General features: G+C 31.6%; 1 long non-coding RNA gene across 1 annotated transcript in view; it reads left to right on the top strand.

Moving 5' to 3' along the window:
• Positions 1-18,795, top strand: part of LOC143175072 (uncharacterized) — a 498,558-nt gene that overhangs the window by 390,916 nt on the left and 88,847 nt on the right. The window contains exon 6 of the long non-coding RNA XR_012999692.1: positions 1,461-1,585. This is a non-coding gene — a long non-coding RNA (uncharacterized LOC143175072). The remainder of the gene's footprint in view (positions 1-1,460; positions 1,586-18,795) is intronic.

Here is an 18,795-nt window from a genome sequence, read left to right as displayed (position 1 = left end):
TTAGAATATAAAAATTAAATATCATTTTAAATGAAACTTTGTTTAATGAAAAATGTATTTAAACAGTTTCAAATGTGTTCGTAAAAGTGTGCGTAAATTCCACGTTTAGTAAGAGCAGATATAATTACCGAAATGTTGATTTTATGTTACGATTGTTAATTCAATCATAACATATTACTCTAGTAAATACTATTGAATCATGTGTATTTTCATCGCAATGACAATATTTCAACCTCTAACATTTTATCATGCTACATTTCTCCTTTAATGCCAATCAGTTTAAATAATAATCTAACGGAGAATAATCTGTCAGCCAAAAGTGATTTTTTCAATTCTGCGTGTTCAATTTACGTACAAGATATGCTGCCACTTTTAAAAAATTTTGTAATATTAATATAATCAAATAAAAAAGAATTTTATTTTTTTAATTTCGAATATAATAATTGTTTTCTGGTTCACCGTGTGTCCGACTAAAATTAAAAAAGTTTTACAAGTACACTCATAACTTCTGAAAACAAATTTTTTCAGCTCGAACCTTTTATTTCAGAATATCGCTTTAAAGTAATAAAAAAATATTGTTTGAATTAAACAATCGATATTTGATTATTTGTCCAATATTATTCTTTCTTTTTAATTTTTTATGTACAGTATACAGAAGTATTTACTTACACGTGTCGAGAAAATCTTTGAATTGTAATTAAAATAATGTTTTCTGATTCATGTGTTTTTCTCATAGAATATTCAATTATTATCTTAAAGTGATGTGAAACAAAAAATTACATTCTTCTATTGAAATATAAATTTGAATTATTAAATGATATTTTTATTCGTGAATGAGAAATTATATTACAAACTGACACGCAATATTTACTATCAGTAAAAAAATGTGACCAAAATTTTCGTTAAGACATTAAAATACTATCATTTGAGACACTATAATACAAATATTATAACTTCATCAATTCTTTAAATCTCCGTGTTAAACTCATTCTACGATACTTTGAAAGCATCAATCCCTAAAGTATGTAAAACATAAACTAACTTTTCAAAATTTCAAAATATACTCCTTCAACAAATAATATAAGCCGTTTATTTCGAAAATTATTTAACCCCATTTTCCAAAAGAAGTTAGTTAATACTTATATTTGTTGCAATTGTACATTATCTTCTTTTTCCACTGTTCCTCTGCAAACCTAAATCACTTTCAAAATAAACGGCTCATAGAATGCACAAGCTATTAAATATTCTTACATCAAGCACATAATGCAATTCGGATAATCACAATGCGGATCAAAGTCAGCCCATAGGCTTAAAACTGCCACCCGTCTTCCACGCTCGTGACCCTTTCCCTTTGTACCGGCGGGGTAGCCAAGTTGTTATCCGTGTTTTTATTGTACGAGTTATTGCATGTACGAAGACCGATGTAGGAAGACAACAAATTTTCTTTCGTATCTTTCCAGATGGACTGGCAGGAAGGGAAGCAGCGCTTTTGAAAAATAACTGGAGGCATCTCGGCGCATCGAGAATCCCGTGACGCAACTATTCCATTATCTCGAGAAGCCAACAACAGCCGAAGGAGACGAAGGTATTTTTGAAGATTTTCCTCTCGACTTTTACCTAACCCTCTCCTTTCCCCGCGTCATTTTTCAACGTCATTCCTCTCGTGACGGGAACCGTTGCGCGTTTTTAATAACACCGTGAAGGATCAACCGTCACGCGAGGGAGACCACATATTCTGCGAGTAAGAATCCGCGAACAGATACGAATTTTCTTGGCTGTTGGTACAGTCGAAATCCACGTTTACGACAAATGTATAATAACGGTTTGCGGGTAAATGTCGCTGGAGAGATTGTTTTGGAGTAACAGAGAATTAAAGTTCTTTTTTCCAATTCTACACAGTATGTATATTATGAATATACATATATATTTGGAAAAAGCGATTCAGTATTTTTTTAAATATTTGTCGGTCCTCTAAAGGCTAGTAACATTTAACCGAGTGGCTACGAATTTGTCCATTTTAATGCATTTGCATTGATAACGAGTATACGTATGAGCGTTCTTAAACTAGGTTGTCAGTAAGTAGTAATTATTTGAACTATATTCTTATAAATAACTTGTTACATATCTTTTATAATAATATTTATAATAATTTATAATAATTTTAATCCATTTGCATCAATAACGAGCATATGTATGAACATTCTTAAGCTACGTTGTCAATAAGTAATCGATCAATATTATCGTAGCATTATATTACTATATTACTGTTATTATTGTTTTCTACATTATTATAATTTCATGTTATGGACTATGTATTCACTTATTTCTACACTTTGATTATTTGAACTATATTATTATAAACAAATTATTATACATTTTGTATAATAGTATAATATACTTATAATATGTATGTATGTATATATATATATATATAAATTAATAATATTAAATTAAACATATGTATATGCTTTACAAACTTTGGATACTGATATTTTAATAACGGCTTGCAAGATAAATTTCATGTCTATGGTTTGGAAACGTCTGAATGTCGGCTTCAAAAATATGGAATGGAAAATATGGGGTTCTATTTAAGAATTGTGACGTGATCTCTGCAGGACGTATCAGGTCATGTTACGGTCAAATACCTCCCACCGTGACATGCAGTATTTTATACCTTGTAACTTTTGTTTGACACGTTTGTTCGTATCACTGATACTTTTCGAGATAATTCGTTGTTCTTGATTCTGTCCCCATACATTTTTCTTAAACTAAACCTATTTTCATCTCGGGAACTATTTTGAGTTTTGGACCCATGTTCACTGGGGTTTTTTTACTCAGTTTAATGAGTTGTACATGCTCTATCATTTGTGCGCAACAATTTAGTTACACCCTGTAACTGTATTGCGATAAAATCATTACAATTAAAATAATTGGCGGTAGTGGAACATTTTTCATTTTATCATGTGTTTTGACTGTGTTTACAAACGCCGATGCCAGTGCCATTGAAGAAAACGCAAGTGTGAAGAAACCTAAGACGCACGGGCGTAAGTTCGACTGTATCTGGGGCGTCAAAAACGGCGGCTGGTGCAACCGGTGATATTTTATTAGACTGCCCCTCGGTAGATTGATCACAGGTCATATGACCACGTTTATTGTCCGCCGAAACAAAGTGATTCGGTTGCGAGGAAAGTAGAACGAAGCGTGGATGACACGCTCCGTGGAGTGGAATAAATTCGAACCTTTTGATCGTTGGCGCTTCTTTTGTTCTCGAGTTCGATCGTTAAGGTGATCGATTTTGAAACGGAACGCTGGACAGATGCCCGCTTTTTATCCTCTCATTTTCTCTGTCACGCTGAATTTCCCGACTATTTCGAAAATTGCGCCGCGATCACGGTGCTTGGCGATGTGTCTGCTTCGAGGAGTTTGTATACTGTAGTTTGATGTTTGTTTGTAAACAGTGTTTGAATTGTTCTAACGGTTACAGGATTGGATGGAGGAAGGGAATGGTGAGCTCAGTAGAATCTGCGTTGAATTACGTAATAATTATTTTTACTGAAAATATATGGTATACTGTTAGAAGTATTCAAATCGCGTGCCGAACTTCAGAACATTTATCATTTGTTTTATAATCGATAACATTTTTTTATTTAATATCGGTCTTGTGTCTTGTTTTATGAATTGGTTAAAATAAAATTTATCTGTTTCAAAATATTTATTTCTCTTGATATAGTTTATTAAATAACCATCCAGTTATAATAATTAAATAAAGTTTGTTAAAGAAAATACTTCGTTTCATCATAAATTTAGAAATTCGTAGAAGTGGGCGCTGGTTTCTTGTTCTATCTGTTTTTCTAGCTTATATTTCCGAAGTTCTTTAGAACATATTTTAAAATACGATCTGTACTCTGTAGATTTTATGAATCACAAATGAAATGTGAATGCGTGAAATAAAAATTCGGAAACGTTATTTCATGTTCAATTTATCGAAATTCTTGACATAACGTGCATTTAAATTTGGAAAATTTTTATTTTGCACAAAGATCTATAATTTAATAATCAAACAAATTAATTGTGGATAAAGCAAATGATATTTTCATTCTTGAATGTAGTGTCTAGAAAAAGTTTCGTACAAAAGACTTTTCACAAATACGATTTAAAAATATTTCTTAACTCATAATTTAAGGGCTCGTATCAAAATTTTATTTGACACGTTTTATCATATGCTATACGCAAGTTTGTGCGCAGTTGCATACTTATTGTTCAAGCTGCTCGTACTCAGATATTGAACCTTCACTCAAGGAACACGAGCTCACACTTCAGTTGTCTTTATATTTCAAATGGAGTGACGATAAATACGTCCATTTCTTATAATACACAGAGAAAACATTTTGCGTCATCCTTCTTTTATAAAATAAGAAATTGTGTAAATTCAGTCTGCCAATATAAAAAAAATAAATACAACAAGTTAACAGAGATATGCAAAAATGTATACCTCTAAAAAGGCAAAATGTATCAGGTTTAGCAATAATTCATTTGGCTTTTGTATTATGCGTTTCTGAAATGGTTCCATGATAATTTAAAAAACATAACCTACAAACTTTTTACATATATAGAACGTATGAAGTTAATAATGGCAATTATGTTACAGATTCATTTTTTATTCATCCTTTAATTAAATAGTTTTATAAGTATATTAAAAAAACGACATTAATTATTACTGGACCTAATACGTGTAAGGTGTCCTATAATTGATGGTTTATTTGTGAATTATAAACTTCTTTGTAGAAAAATAAATTAGAAATAAATATTGAAATTTATTCATTTAAGGCTTCGTTCGAGAAAATCGAAAAATTTCAAAACTTTTATGACTTTTTTATATTTATATTTCTTTTCTACTTTTAGGAAGTTTTAAGATATTTCTTGAACTGAATCCTTCATCCTCGTCTCTGGAAGTTATTTTCATAAACATGAATGCACATAGCTATAAAAATATACGTGTCAAATATTTTTTGATGCTATATGCTGGTGCCAAGTTTTTAGTATTCATTTCGTCGCATCTTTCAACTTTCATAGAGAAATAAAACTAACCCGATATATTCAACAGAAATGGAGTTAGTGATGGTATAAATTATTCATTACTTAGTATTTCTTATCTTGTTATTTATTATTCTTCTAAAAATATTGTGTATAACAAAAATATTATTTAATGTAAAAAATTAATTTTATACTCTATAAATATGGTTAATTTATCAAAGATACAGAATAAATCTATTTAAATGAAAAAATTAATTTTTACTTTTTACTTTATTTCATTATGAAAACATCAAATCAACTTCTTTCTCGAAATTTTCGATAAAATTATTCCTTCTTATCGTGTATATTTATATAAGAATATCCCAAGAGAAAATAAATTCAACATATTGAACAGTTCCTTTCTGAGAAACCTCTAATGTTTTTTATTTTCACATGTGTTGTTACGGAAAGAATTCTAAGTTATTTTTCATAATAATTTAACTGACAATCTTTTACGATTTTTTTTAAAATATTAACGCAAAGCCTTTGATATTTTCATCATTCATACTTTACCAATTGCAATGACCTTGAAATACGTTGTCGAGAGCATCATTCTATACAATTTCCCTGTATACACTCTGACAACGAATTAAGGTAGTAAACCGCTACTGATAAATTTAATGATTATTAAATAAACATTTTACAATTTTTAAAATAATAAACTGCACTTGTTCTTGTTTATTATCAAATGTGCATAAATACAAATAAAACCTGACCTCAATTTAATTTAACTTCATCTCATACCAAAAAGAAAACTCAGCATTATCTACATAGCGTTACAGATATTTTTGTAAACAATCGCAAAAATTTCCAAAACTATAAGAAACTAGTAATTAAGTTACTAAGAAAAGCAACACAAAATTAAGTCCTTAACAGCACACATAAAGGTCAACGTCATCAAAGCTGTCTTTCTTAATCCTTTCGTCTCGAATGGTACATATAAATAATTACCACGAACATTTTAAGTTACCGGAAAGCTAGAAAACGCCTAGATGGAGGAAAATTATATCACATTGGGATTTTTGCTTATGACTAACAGTTTAATCCCTTGAATTATGATTTCTTTCTCAACTCCGATCAATACGACTACTTTGTCATTAATAATTTATTGAAAAAAGAGAAAAATTATAGACGTATTCTATGTCCATGTTTGCTTTTATATATAATAATTGATTGCAGAAGTATAATATTTACTTTAAACTCGAAGGAATCGAGTAATGTTTATGTTATGTTGAAAATCTACACCACGAATCTGACACGTTGTTATAAGGCAACGAATTGAGTGTTAATCTACTGTCAGTACATGTGTTTTGGCTGATTAGTATGCAGTCGCATGTTTTTTCTCACAAAATTCATATTAAAGAAAAAAAACATATTCAAGGATGAAAATGTTAAAGCAAATATTTACCCAGATATTTTCCTTTTTCAAGAAACACGGTCAGAAACATAAAATTCCACTGATAAAGCAAAATATATAAGCAGCGACACCTGCAGCACGTATCGACACATATCTTGGCCAGTTCTATTTGTATTCATTGACATCATGTTTCTTTTTCTTCCATTCACCTTCAATAAACTCCGAGCCAGGAAAATAGGACCGCGCGAAATTCGACCAACGCGACGTTTCGAGGCATTGTAGCCGAACGAGCGGGACGCAAACTGAATACTACTCTAATGCCTACTCGAAACCTTGATACTGGTATTTACATGGATCCAGCTGGCGACTGGAGTCGATTCGATAGACATTCATGCCCGTGGCAATCGGACGTGTAACTATTCAGGGGGACTTCCGAACGATTCGGTATTATCTTAACTGTTCGCTCTTCCCCAAGCATGCGAACGATCTGAATATTCGTTCGAAAGAAGATCGGTTTCCTTTTATCGTTCAAAGACGTTCTGTTTCTAAATTTTATCTGTGGATCGCATTGTCTGCGATGCGATGCATGTTAGTTTTCTTTAGAGAAGATTCAGTGTCTTAAATACAATCTTCTCACGGTTGACGTTTACCTATTGCGATCACAACGAATGCTGGGATTCGGTAGAGTCTCCGAAGAATTTTGTCATTACCTATTTATATGGATTATACACTAATTTTTATGATTATATAATAATTTTGAACACGGTGAGACATGAAAAAATGATCGGGTCAATACATATCCTACTCAGATCCAACTTGGTATATGTGATACAGTAAGATTATTGATGTGTATAACACGTCGTTGGCAACTTTAGAACAAAGACATCTCGATGTGTAGCATGAAATGTGAGCATAGATCAATTATAAAATAAATTTTTTTCAATTTTTGAGTGTACAGTAGGATGTAAGTTTGATGACTATAATTGGATTTGGTAAATATTTATTAATAGCAACTTATCCATAATTTTAAGAATTTTGTAATATATTATATTAATCTTGATTTCGTTAATTTTTTAATATGTTGTCAATGTTTTCAGTGTGAATAGTGTTGCAGTGGTGTTGATCGGGGATTTTAATTTATGAGAATAGAAAGTTATTTATTTACTAGAAAGTTATTATCAAAAGAAGCTCATTCGAAAATATTTCATCAAAGCTTAATAAAAAATGGGAAGAAATAATGTAAACGTATTTCTAAAAAAATTATAACCAGATTAAAATAAGATTTAGATTAGTTCCATTGTGAATCAACGTTAATTTCGATAACTTTAATAACTTCCATAGCTAATGATAACTTTGACAAAATATATTAAAGAAATACTAATATAGAGATGGCCCGCTTTTTAAATTTTTCCTTCCTTTCATTCTAACATAAAATAATAAAAGACTTAAGGAAGCTATTTCAAATTCTTTCTAATTTTATGTTACTTTTCTCGCTTGTTTTGTTCTCATATCATTGTTTCCATCTCACCGAGAAACGCTTGGTATTTCTTCTTCTACCATCTTAAATTTGTGTGGTAACTGATCGAGTGTCAGAGACCAGTAAAGACTATAAGCGAGAAATACGTGCCGAGTTCTTCTTGTGTTCTGTAGCCGCTCGCCTTGAGTTGTCTACTGTATGGCGTTATGATATCACAAAGTGAACTCCAGATCTATCTTGTCAGAACGAAGTAAAGGATAAGAGAAACTTCGAAACCGGCATCAAGGGCTCGCAGCTGTATATTGAGTACGGACAGGTTTATAACGTGCCATGTCAATGTCAATGATATATCAATTGCTATTGAAATGTGAGAAGAACCCCGAAATCTACAAGTTTATATAAAGTTTTGAACTCTCCTAGCAGTAAATGAAAATAACGAACGAAGATGAATATCAGAAATAGCTGCAAATATGGAAGATAAATGTACCAATAACTATGTAACCCGTTAAGGTTATAAGGAAAGTATATTTATATCATAAATTTATATTTTTATTAATATAATCTTAACTTGATGATTATTGGTACTTGCATTTAACTTGCCAAAATTTTAGGCTTGAAAAACGAAGTCTTAAATCTTAAAAATCTTTAAAAAAATCTACACCTCGTATATTTATATATTTTTGAAGTTTGATTCTTTTGAATAAAATAAAAAATTTCGTTCTAATGTTTTTATATAATGATAAATGAGTAAGTAAGTTAACGTTTAATGGTATCTACCAAAAATTATAGTTTTCACTACTTAAAGTTCAAAAATATTTGTTACATTTTTTATTATACAACTTTTCGTTAAAAACATCGCACACTCAATGTAGTGTAATAATTGCTATTTTATAATATATTTAGATAAGTATTACAAAAGAGAGAATCCATTCAATGGAAAACTAAAGTATCGTGTATTTCAAACATGGGGTTCCTTCAAAAAGAAAATGTATTGAACGCATAACGTGAAGTGCATGAATCACCGATATCGAGATTTCCCAGAGAACTTTTATCAAAGAAAATATTTGTACGCTTTGCTTTACACGGATAACCTTTTCATGCTTTATTGTATTAAATATTTTATTTTCTTTCATTTTCTGTTAGAAATTAATTCTTCAGCTTTTCATAACCCTTTATGTAGAAGAGATAATAATCGAGAAATATCAAAGTAAGCAATGAAATAAATTCATTTTTAATTCAATTTAATGCATTCCATAACTAAACGTTCCTGCTTTTCCATATATCTGTATTATACATATGAATGTTGTAATGAATAATGCAAATATAATTGACTTTATTAATATGGTTATAAGTTCATTATAACGTACTCACAGTTAATCGTGGAAAAAAAATTATAACACAAAGAATTATTTTTATATTTGGAATTAACAAAATTTTAAATATTCATATATTGTTATTGCTTTATTAATTTAACGAAGTCAATTATCAATTTGCAAGAACACAAAAAAAAGTATATTCCTTGTAAGCATATATTTACTTTGAAAACTTAGCTTTTTATGAAATTATATTGGAGATATTCTCTACATGTCTGACTTATTGTAAATCCGAAGTATCAAAATATTAATTGTAACTGAAACGCAGAAAGCACTGCGAACTCTCTGTTAATGAATTAGAGATTGGAGTCCTCCTGATAATGAATACAAATAATAAACGAAATGAAGAATGAGAAATCGTAGGACGCATATTGAAAACATAATCTCTAGGGTAGCAAAGATGTCACGCGCGTGTCATAAACCCAGACAAGTTAGGAATTAATTATCTGCTAACAAATAAAAATCAATTACATTACTGAACCTACGCGGCAATTTTTAATAAAACTGAAGTTTATTTAGCTTCTACATCGTTTATTAATTATTTATTTGAATTGTAATAAACAAAAAGCCAGTGCAGAGTTACAAATTAATAGACAAACACATTATTGATTTATTTTAATATTTATACTCAATCAATACAATAATAATATAAATATTATTAAATGTTATATTAAATGTATCGTAATTGTTATAAAACCAAGATAAAATTCATGCAGAATCGAAACAATGACTTTCAATAACTACAGTGAATTCCGTAAACCCATAATTGAAATTAATATTTGATAACACTTTTTTTATACATTACTGTTATAGCATTATTTCAATTTTTAATATTATTCAATAAATAAAAAATAATGTAACATTTTGCAACTTCTTTATGTGACTTATCAGCAAAATATTTTTGAGGAAATAAATGTTTATTGAAGTACCAGTTTCGTTTTAAATGATCTAATATTTTGAAATAATAAATATACTTTTTTTTCGTGAAACATTCATATTGCACAAATAAATACAAAATCTGAAAATTAATAAAAAAACACACACCGCATCCCGGTATCACAACAAAACTGGATTAAATCTCTAACAAGTTCGACGTTGTTCGTGCACGCTGTCCAGGCAGTATTAGTGGACGTAGCGTAACACTTTCACACGCCGAATTAACTTTGTGTGAAATGGATGTGATGAAAAAAGGCTTCTCCTTTTCTCGTTCGAAAGTGGACTGTATTTGTTTAATATTGAGTGAAAGGAATGTGTATATGTTTACAAAGTTAAAGTGTGTGTGTTGTCCAGTGAATACAGCGTGATTGTTATGAACTTGTGATGTATGTCTGTCTGTCTCTCAATGTCTCTCTATATATATAAAAATACTGAGATAGGGCGGTGTCCTTAGTGACAAATCAGAAGGCTAAAACGCTCGGGGTGTTGCTAGTTATAGTTTTTTAACCTACGCCCACATTACGAGTAGTGAATGTAGGGGGTACGTTGTCCCTTCTGACCTGCAAAGGTACTGGTGGCTGTGAGCTCGGGGTTTAGGTCGTTGAGCTGCCGTTTTTTAATGATATGTATCTTAACCAAATAAACCGTGCCGGAACAGACGTTATAAGCAAAGTATAGAAATGTCGAAAATGTATACCTCACTGTAACATGGCACTTGAGAAACGGTAGGATATATAAATATTATGATAAAATATACGTAATGATAAGACTGATGAGGTGAACGTTAGGTCGACCATGCGACGATACACAGACTTCTGGTCGAATGCGAGGGAACGCCATGGGTGTGAGCAAAGTAAAGGAAAAACAATAGAAGAATACGCGGGCGAACTGTCCCGAACGCTCGATCGTGTTTGCGCCCGTGTCATAAACCAGAGCCATGTATCGACGTGCCGCGGTCCTCGGTATCCGTAAGGGTCCCTTGTTCCGCGACGGAACAGCCTCAACACATAATAATTAGAGACCAACGAAATCTAAACAGGAAAGATACAAATTAGTACATAGAAAATTAAACAATAGACAGAAGAATGTCATTGCTTTTACTTCCTAAAACTTTCAATTAGTATTTACTCATTTAATTTCCTTCATATAAATATAATCACAAATAAATATGCACGGTTAAATATTATTGATTCTTTGTTCCCCGCAATGTCAACACGAGATTATAAGACGATTGTACGTAGATTGCTGCAAAAGTTTCGAAAATATCTCAGTACAAGAATTTCTTATTTTCGTACAGCTTTACATTTTTAAGATAAGAAAATACTGACACAATACAGTTGAAAATATATTAATATTGAAGGAGAATATTTTGGAAAGTAATAAAAACATTAGTTCAAATTTGTTTATGACTTTTCTCATACTTTCCTAAAACTTTTGCAGTAACCTATGTAATACGATTTTACAAAGTTTCTGATTGTGTGTTGTATAACGATTCCACGAGCTAAAATAAAGCAAAAAGTAAAATTGACCATACTGCAGTTTCGAGTAAAATTAACCAATAATTGGTCAAGAGTCAAGCTCCTATTTTTGTCTCTCATATATCTCACACTGACCTACCCCACACATGCCTTTATTGCAGCTTCATTAGGCTGTAGAGAAAGTTCTAATCGTCAAGAACTAGAAACCAAAGCCGAAATCGCAATTTCGTTACTTCTAATTTCCGTCTTATTTTGCCGCATAAAATCGCATTTTAAGACATCTATCACTCGTTATGATGAAATATTCAATATATACGTTACCAATATGAAATTAAGATACCCTCTAAAACATAAACATGCCGTTTCTCTATTGTGCATATGTATTTGAACTTTCTTATAATGAATTCGAGGTTAATGGCAAAACAATTTTAAAAACACAACATACTATGTCGTAACAGAAATTCGTATAAATGCAAGCACGATTATAAGGCTCTAATTATAACTTATTGCAACTACTCATATTTGTGATGACCAAGTACCATCTGGTCAACTTAAATTCACCATTATTATTTCACCGCGTAATGAAACTAATAATACAACAAAAGTATTGAATATTTCCGAACGTATTCATGTTACAATACAAACACAAAAAGAATACAATACAAAATAGGAAATAATAATTGTCTGTATCCTATATTTCCAACGTTTCAAAATATTCAACAAATTCAATTGTAACCGAATAGTTGCATACTCCAGCATACTTTCCAATTCCACCATGAAAACTCAATTAAAAATCATCGATAACGCCGAAGCCAAGCAACATCCCTATGAAATTGAAATTGAATAGCGGGCAGCATCAGTTTGCCCCTCGCTGATCGTCGGGTTGATTAGCACAACAAAGTTACTAATTAGTTGTTCAACGTTTTTCTAGCCCAAGCCCGTAGCTCGCCCGTAATTATTCGCATCTCGAACTCTCCGCGAACTGCTTCGCTCCACGCGTTGTTCATATTCCCCGAGGCTCGAGCGTTGTCAGAACTCGGCTAATTTAGCGGAATTAATTGTCCGATGTTACGAAACGGAACGGGACAGAACGGAAACACATCTAGCATCGAACGGATCAACAGGCCCACCCATATTTTATCATAATTTCCTTCGAGGTTCGTCAACGCGCCACGGGAATATTGCGGGTCGAGGAACAGCTCGTAAAAAAATGTTTTATGCGGCGCACACGCGAGCGGAAACGAGATCCTTGCTGTTTCTTTCCATTTTTCTTTTCCTTTTTCTTCTTCTTCTTCTTTTGCTCGTGCATCCACGCTGACTTTTTACGAGACCCGCGAAGAATGGTTTCTGCCGCGATAAAATTCATGCGTTTATGTGTCCGTCTTTGTTTTCCAAGGTAGCCGTGTGTCTGAGTTTCGCGCGTGCTGCGCGATTCCTCGCACGTGGCGCGCTCTAACTTTTAAATCTTCTTTCGTTTTGTTACACGAGAACTCGTATTGATCCGAAGTTACTAGTTGGTAAGTATTTTTGGAACAGTCTAGGATTCACTCGAAAGATGTTAATGCTTTGCATTGAAACAGGTTTTCGTTAGAAATATGTAACATTTTCTGATGTGATATAGGCAATATTTTTTGAAACTAATGTAACGATAATTCACACATAAGTTTATCCCTTGCCGGATGATTTGTATCGTAATCATGATTGATAAAACTACTTTGACATTAATAATTTATTGAAAAAAGAAAAATTCTAGGTACATTCTATGTTTCATTTCTCTTAGCAATATTTATAGCAATGCATAAAAAATAAAGAACGGAAACATCATTTAATTTTGATATCTTTATCTATGATTTGCCACAGAATCTCAAAGATAACTAGACATCGTGGTCAGTGAACCAGTTAACTGCGTTTAACGAATATACTCGTCGTCCTAAAGCCCAAATAATATTAACTTTTCCAATACTTAATTATTCATCATTAATACTTAATTACTCAAATTTTTGCAAATAAACCCATAATTCTTGCTCATTTTGCTTTAGATCTTTATTTTAATACCCTTCGTTCAACGTATATACTCGCAATTGTTTGATTTTACTGTATCCCACAGAGATTCTTAAAATCTAATACCACAGTTAACTGTTTAAGAAAACATGTATCATTAAGTAAGTTGAGGAAATACATTTACCTTTGAGGGACAAATAAAGTGCTTTTCATGATTTATGTGACATGTTTGAAAAGCGCATGATCCAATTGACTGTGAAACTAAGTTTATAAATTGTCTGTGCAAAAGCATCATATTCAGAGAGCACAGCAACGACAAAGAGGGCAATTTTCGTCATGTAGGAAAATGTTTGAACTATATTTCTTAATCCTTATCTGGGATTTCACTTTGACCAATCTAGGTACATATACAATTTATAGACAAGATAAAACGTTAGAAAGGTAAAACATTATCTTGTCTCTGCACACGATGTTTTCAAAGTGTAGTGAAAAATTGAATTGTATATTAATATTTTATAATACAAATACTGAGTACTTTAAAACATGAATTACTCGATAGGAAACAAGACCAACAGACCAACAGATCAACAGACCTTAATTACTACGGAGCAAAATTTTATTTGGGTAACAAATAAATGATAATAATAACGAATAATAAATAATCAATAGAATTAGTTTCTTTAATATTAATTTTTTTGTATAAAATAGTATAATTTTTTTATATTGTTTTTCACATTTAATTTGTTTTTCAAATATAAATTCCATATTCTCTTAGTAAATTTATCGCCAATGCATAAATAAATCATCTTCTCACATTAGAAGAATCACACTCATCAAAAGTTAATTGCATTGTTATTCAAACTAATTAATTAAATAAATTAAGTTAAAGTATTCCAATATAAGATGGAACAATTTTCAGCAAGCAATGAATAGTTACTACCTGCGTGAAACGTTCGGTTAATAAGAATTTATTCGCTTAAATATCTAACAGAAACATTTATTCAAAACAATTCGCATCGCGCCTGACTCTATAGCAGTCAAAGAGTTTCAATAATTCAATTTAGTTTCGTATTTATATTCTACAAACAACACGAATGTCATCCAGATTGAATTTCGATCAGTATTTGTTTCAAGTAGCAATCTTCATTTAATTCAATATTTTATTAAATGCAACAAATTGTCTTTATAAAATGCAAATCAAATTCCAGAAAAGAATAGCGTCAACTTCTTATACATTGTACTATGCAAATTATGATTTTAGATACAAGCTCGCCTGGAATTAATTTAATCTTTTTTGAGAAAGATATATAGTGCTAAGTGTCACAAATATATCACGCTGGTTACAAACGTGTTAAACAAACTAGCTCGATAAACCAGCTTCTTATACAAATTTCTTTGAAATTGTTCGTGAAACCGAGGAAATTCTACTGCTTCGACAGTATTCAGGATTTTAGGAACCATCATCGCGTGAATTCAGATAGATTAAATTGCGCTCGAGCTACGAAAGTGGCTCAAAAGATTATTCTCCGGCATTAATGCAAGGATTTGCCAGCTACCGCCGCTTCAACGGTGGAAGGTATGTAACAACCATAATAAAACGGTCAACTGGCCACCGTAAGAGGGACGTCCGGCAGAATTCCCGGAAGTTCCTATGGTTAATCTAGGAAATGGGTCTGCGGCACTTGGGCAACACTGCGAACACTTCGGTTTTCATCGTATTTAAAGCAGACTTGCTTGCTGCAAAGCTATCCCAAAGCTGTATGTCTCTTTCCGTTATGCATAGGTACTTAAACCGTAGATATAGAGAGTTGAGACTGAAATTCTAGACAATAATACCTGAGCCGGCTTTTCTTAACCTCTTGCCTTATAACAACGTGTCAGACTCGTAATGAAAATTTTAAAGAGAATCGTTATTTTTCTGTTATCAATGATTATACCTTAGAGCAAACAGATACATAGGACACGTCTAGAATTTTCCTCTTTTTCAATAAATTATTAATGGCAAGGTAATTGTATCATTCATAGTTAAGAAGTAAATCATAGGGCAAAGGGTTTAAAGTGGTATAAATCCATTTTTTCATACATTGAAACATTCAACTTGTTGAATGCCATTGGGTTCACCAGTGACCTCCAAACAAAGTGAATTACTAAAATTCATTCAAGTGAATAATGGTTATTCGAAAATATTTCTATGTTATAAATAATTCTATCTAATACGGCGACATTCAGCACGACAAACGTACAATGATAATAAAGCAATTCAAATGAATAATCTGATATTATATTTTTTCATTTTGTGTATTTTGTGAAATCGTGCGGTATTCAACATGTTAAAGGTTTCTGTTTGAATTGTCTTAAAAATGTTGGCAAACGTTAATTAATTCGGGTAATGTTTACAGAACCATAAACTTGTTATGCAATATGCACTTGTTGCATATTTTATTATGCAATAATAATTGATAAAATTGTTAATGAAAATAAGCGATTTTTTAGCGATAAATGGACTTATTCCACTTTCAAAGAAAACGATTATTTATTTTTTCAGATAAACATGTAATTCTTCTTTATTTTTCATCTGTTTATAATTTAAATGTACCCTAGATGGATTTATTCTGTATGTCATGACTACACGCTTCATATTTTGATTTTATTACGCGAAACGAGAGATTTTTGAAACTGAATTTCACAGTTAACAGGTTAGTACCTTAATTGTTCACTGACTAAATCAAAAGTAAGTAAAAACAAAGAAAGAAAGAAGCGTTCATTATTACAAGTTACTTGTAATCACGATGTGTTCCTTTGTGGCTGCACGTGATTATGCGTTTCTTCGGCTAAAGAGCTATATTAGCGCGTCCGGGCAAAACTTTCGAAATGAATTATGTTAATTACACGACTTGTCTAAGCTAAATTACGCATCCCAAGTTCCCGTAAATTCGTTAATTAAAGGAGAACCGTAAGCGCAAACACGTAGTGTGCAATGTGTACTTTGTGGTAGAACTGCAACAGTAAATCTTAAGTTACATAAGTGAAACTTCCGCGAGCTTTTAAAGCTAATAAGACAACTGTTTAGTTGAACAATCACCACTGAGTCGGACGATTTCTGAACAATACAGAGTTCGCCACAATTAGCAGTACTTTCAAACTTATGTATTACTGATTCCGTACACGAAGAACAAATTGAACGTGTAAAATAAAATTTGTCGGAGTTTTAAAATCTACTTGGTACTTGTACCGTTATAGAACTTTCGTTCGTTTCATTACCACTGAAAATTTCAACGTAGTATTTGCAAATAATTCTACAGTTTACGATAATAGTAAACATTAAATAATTGCAACATTCAACGGGACCGAAAGGTTACAATTCTGAAGAGGTAGAATCGAATCCACGCCAAGAAACGAAGATTTTAGCATGGCGGACGTAGAAAAGGACAACGTGAGTGGAGAAAAAAGAAAGGTTGAGAATAAGAGCGTTCGGCAACATTAAAGACTCGCGATGAGCTTGAATTGGCCTTTAATTCAAAAATAAGATTTTTTTATTTTTTACTTTTGATGAATGCAACTTTCACCATTATGTTTGTTATATTCTCCTGATTAAAATTACACTAGACACAATGAAATTACGATCATAATTACTTGTATAATAACCTATTGAAGTTTCAGGTATAGGAAAGGACTGCAAATAGAAAAGAAAAAGACGTTGAAATCGTCAAGTTCGTCAATAGTCGAATGATGTTACATCTTTTAACCGCGGCCAGTCGTCAAGCGCTATGGTGTGTTAAAAGAAAACTGGTGGGTTTTAGTGGGGATATAACGATGATGTAATTATGAAGAGGTTTTCGATGTTGCAATTATCCAATGTTCACTGTAGCATACTTATGTTCTTTTAAATTAATTTTCTTTGCTTAAATATTCTTAAACATCTGTTCAATCCGTGAAACGTATTCTTAACATTAGGTTTACTGACATTTCTTATTACTTATCTCTACCGACACATTTCCTTTAAAAAAACAACTTAAAAAGCGACATAATTATACAGAATGATCTTATAAATTAAACTATGAGATTTATGGATAAAAGTCAGTACAAGTGGCAAAAAAGGATGTAAACGGTTTTTATAACTTCCCTTACAAAGTTCGAAATGGGTCAAAATGATCCGATTGAATTCCATCGAAAATGTCTAGAACCAAAGAAAGATGGAGATTAGTTAACCTGTTCCTTAAAAAACAATAAAATACTTTTAAATTTTCGTAAACTTGTTCAAATATTTGCGAAGGTATTCATAGTGTTAGATATACATATTGAATTGAAAAAAAAGGAATGAAGAGAGATTATGTAGTGTAGTGTGTAGAGGGCAACATGCGATATAATGGAGAATGTATTTTGGGTAAACCATGTAAGTTGGTTTAGCCGTAATAAAGAAAATTTCTAAAACATAATTTCCAATACTTCCTCTATTATTTTGGCACTGACCGAGTTAAATTTTTAATCAGTTATTCAAAATTAATTTAATGGGCAATAATAAAATCAAAATCATAGTGGTCTTATTCTACAATAAGTAAGTCTGACAATGAGCTTGACAAACTTAAAATTATTTGTGAAAAAGTGTACATGTATACTTATAATCCACGCATGGATGTACACCTATAATATGTCTGCACTTTAATATATAAAACAGCTGAATTCTCAGACATATTAGAAATTTATCGATTTGAATAAAAGTTCCTTGACAATTCTTGTTCAATCTTCGAATTCTCTTACTAAGAGGCACTCTCGTCTTCATCACTTCATAAATGGATCCTTTTAAAACAATATTTCTATTCTTTAAGCAAACGGTACGACGCCAGTTCACTTGCCATACATAAAGACCCTTGACTTTCTAAGCATTATTTCAATGGCCATCCAACAGTCTGTATATCTTTGAGTTGGCAACTATCATCTAGAGTTAATCCGCTGGAAAGCATACCATTTGCAAAGACTCTATTCAACCCTTGCTTCTTTCATAAATTAACCGAAAGCGAAATAGAGTCGAGCTATTTGCTTTTAATTCCTCTTAAGAGCTTTCTTTATTGTGACTAGAAAAGGGTAGGGTGATATTCGGGA

The sequence above is a fragment of the Nomia melanderi genome, chromosome 11, assembly GCF_051020985.1.
Source record: "Nomia melanderi isolate GNS246 chromosome 11, iyNomMela1, whole genome shotgun sequence".
Lineage (NCBI taxonomy): Eukaryota > Metazoa > Arthropoda > Insecta > Hymenoptera > Halictidae > Nomia > Nomia melanderi.
This window is presented reverse-complemented; position numbering and strand designations above follow the sequence as displayed.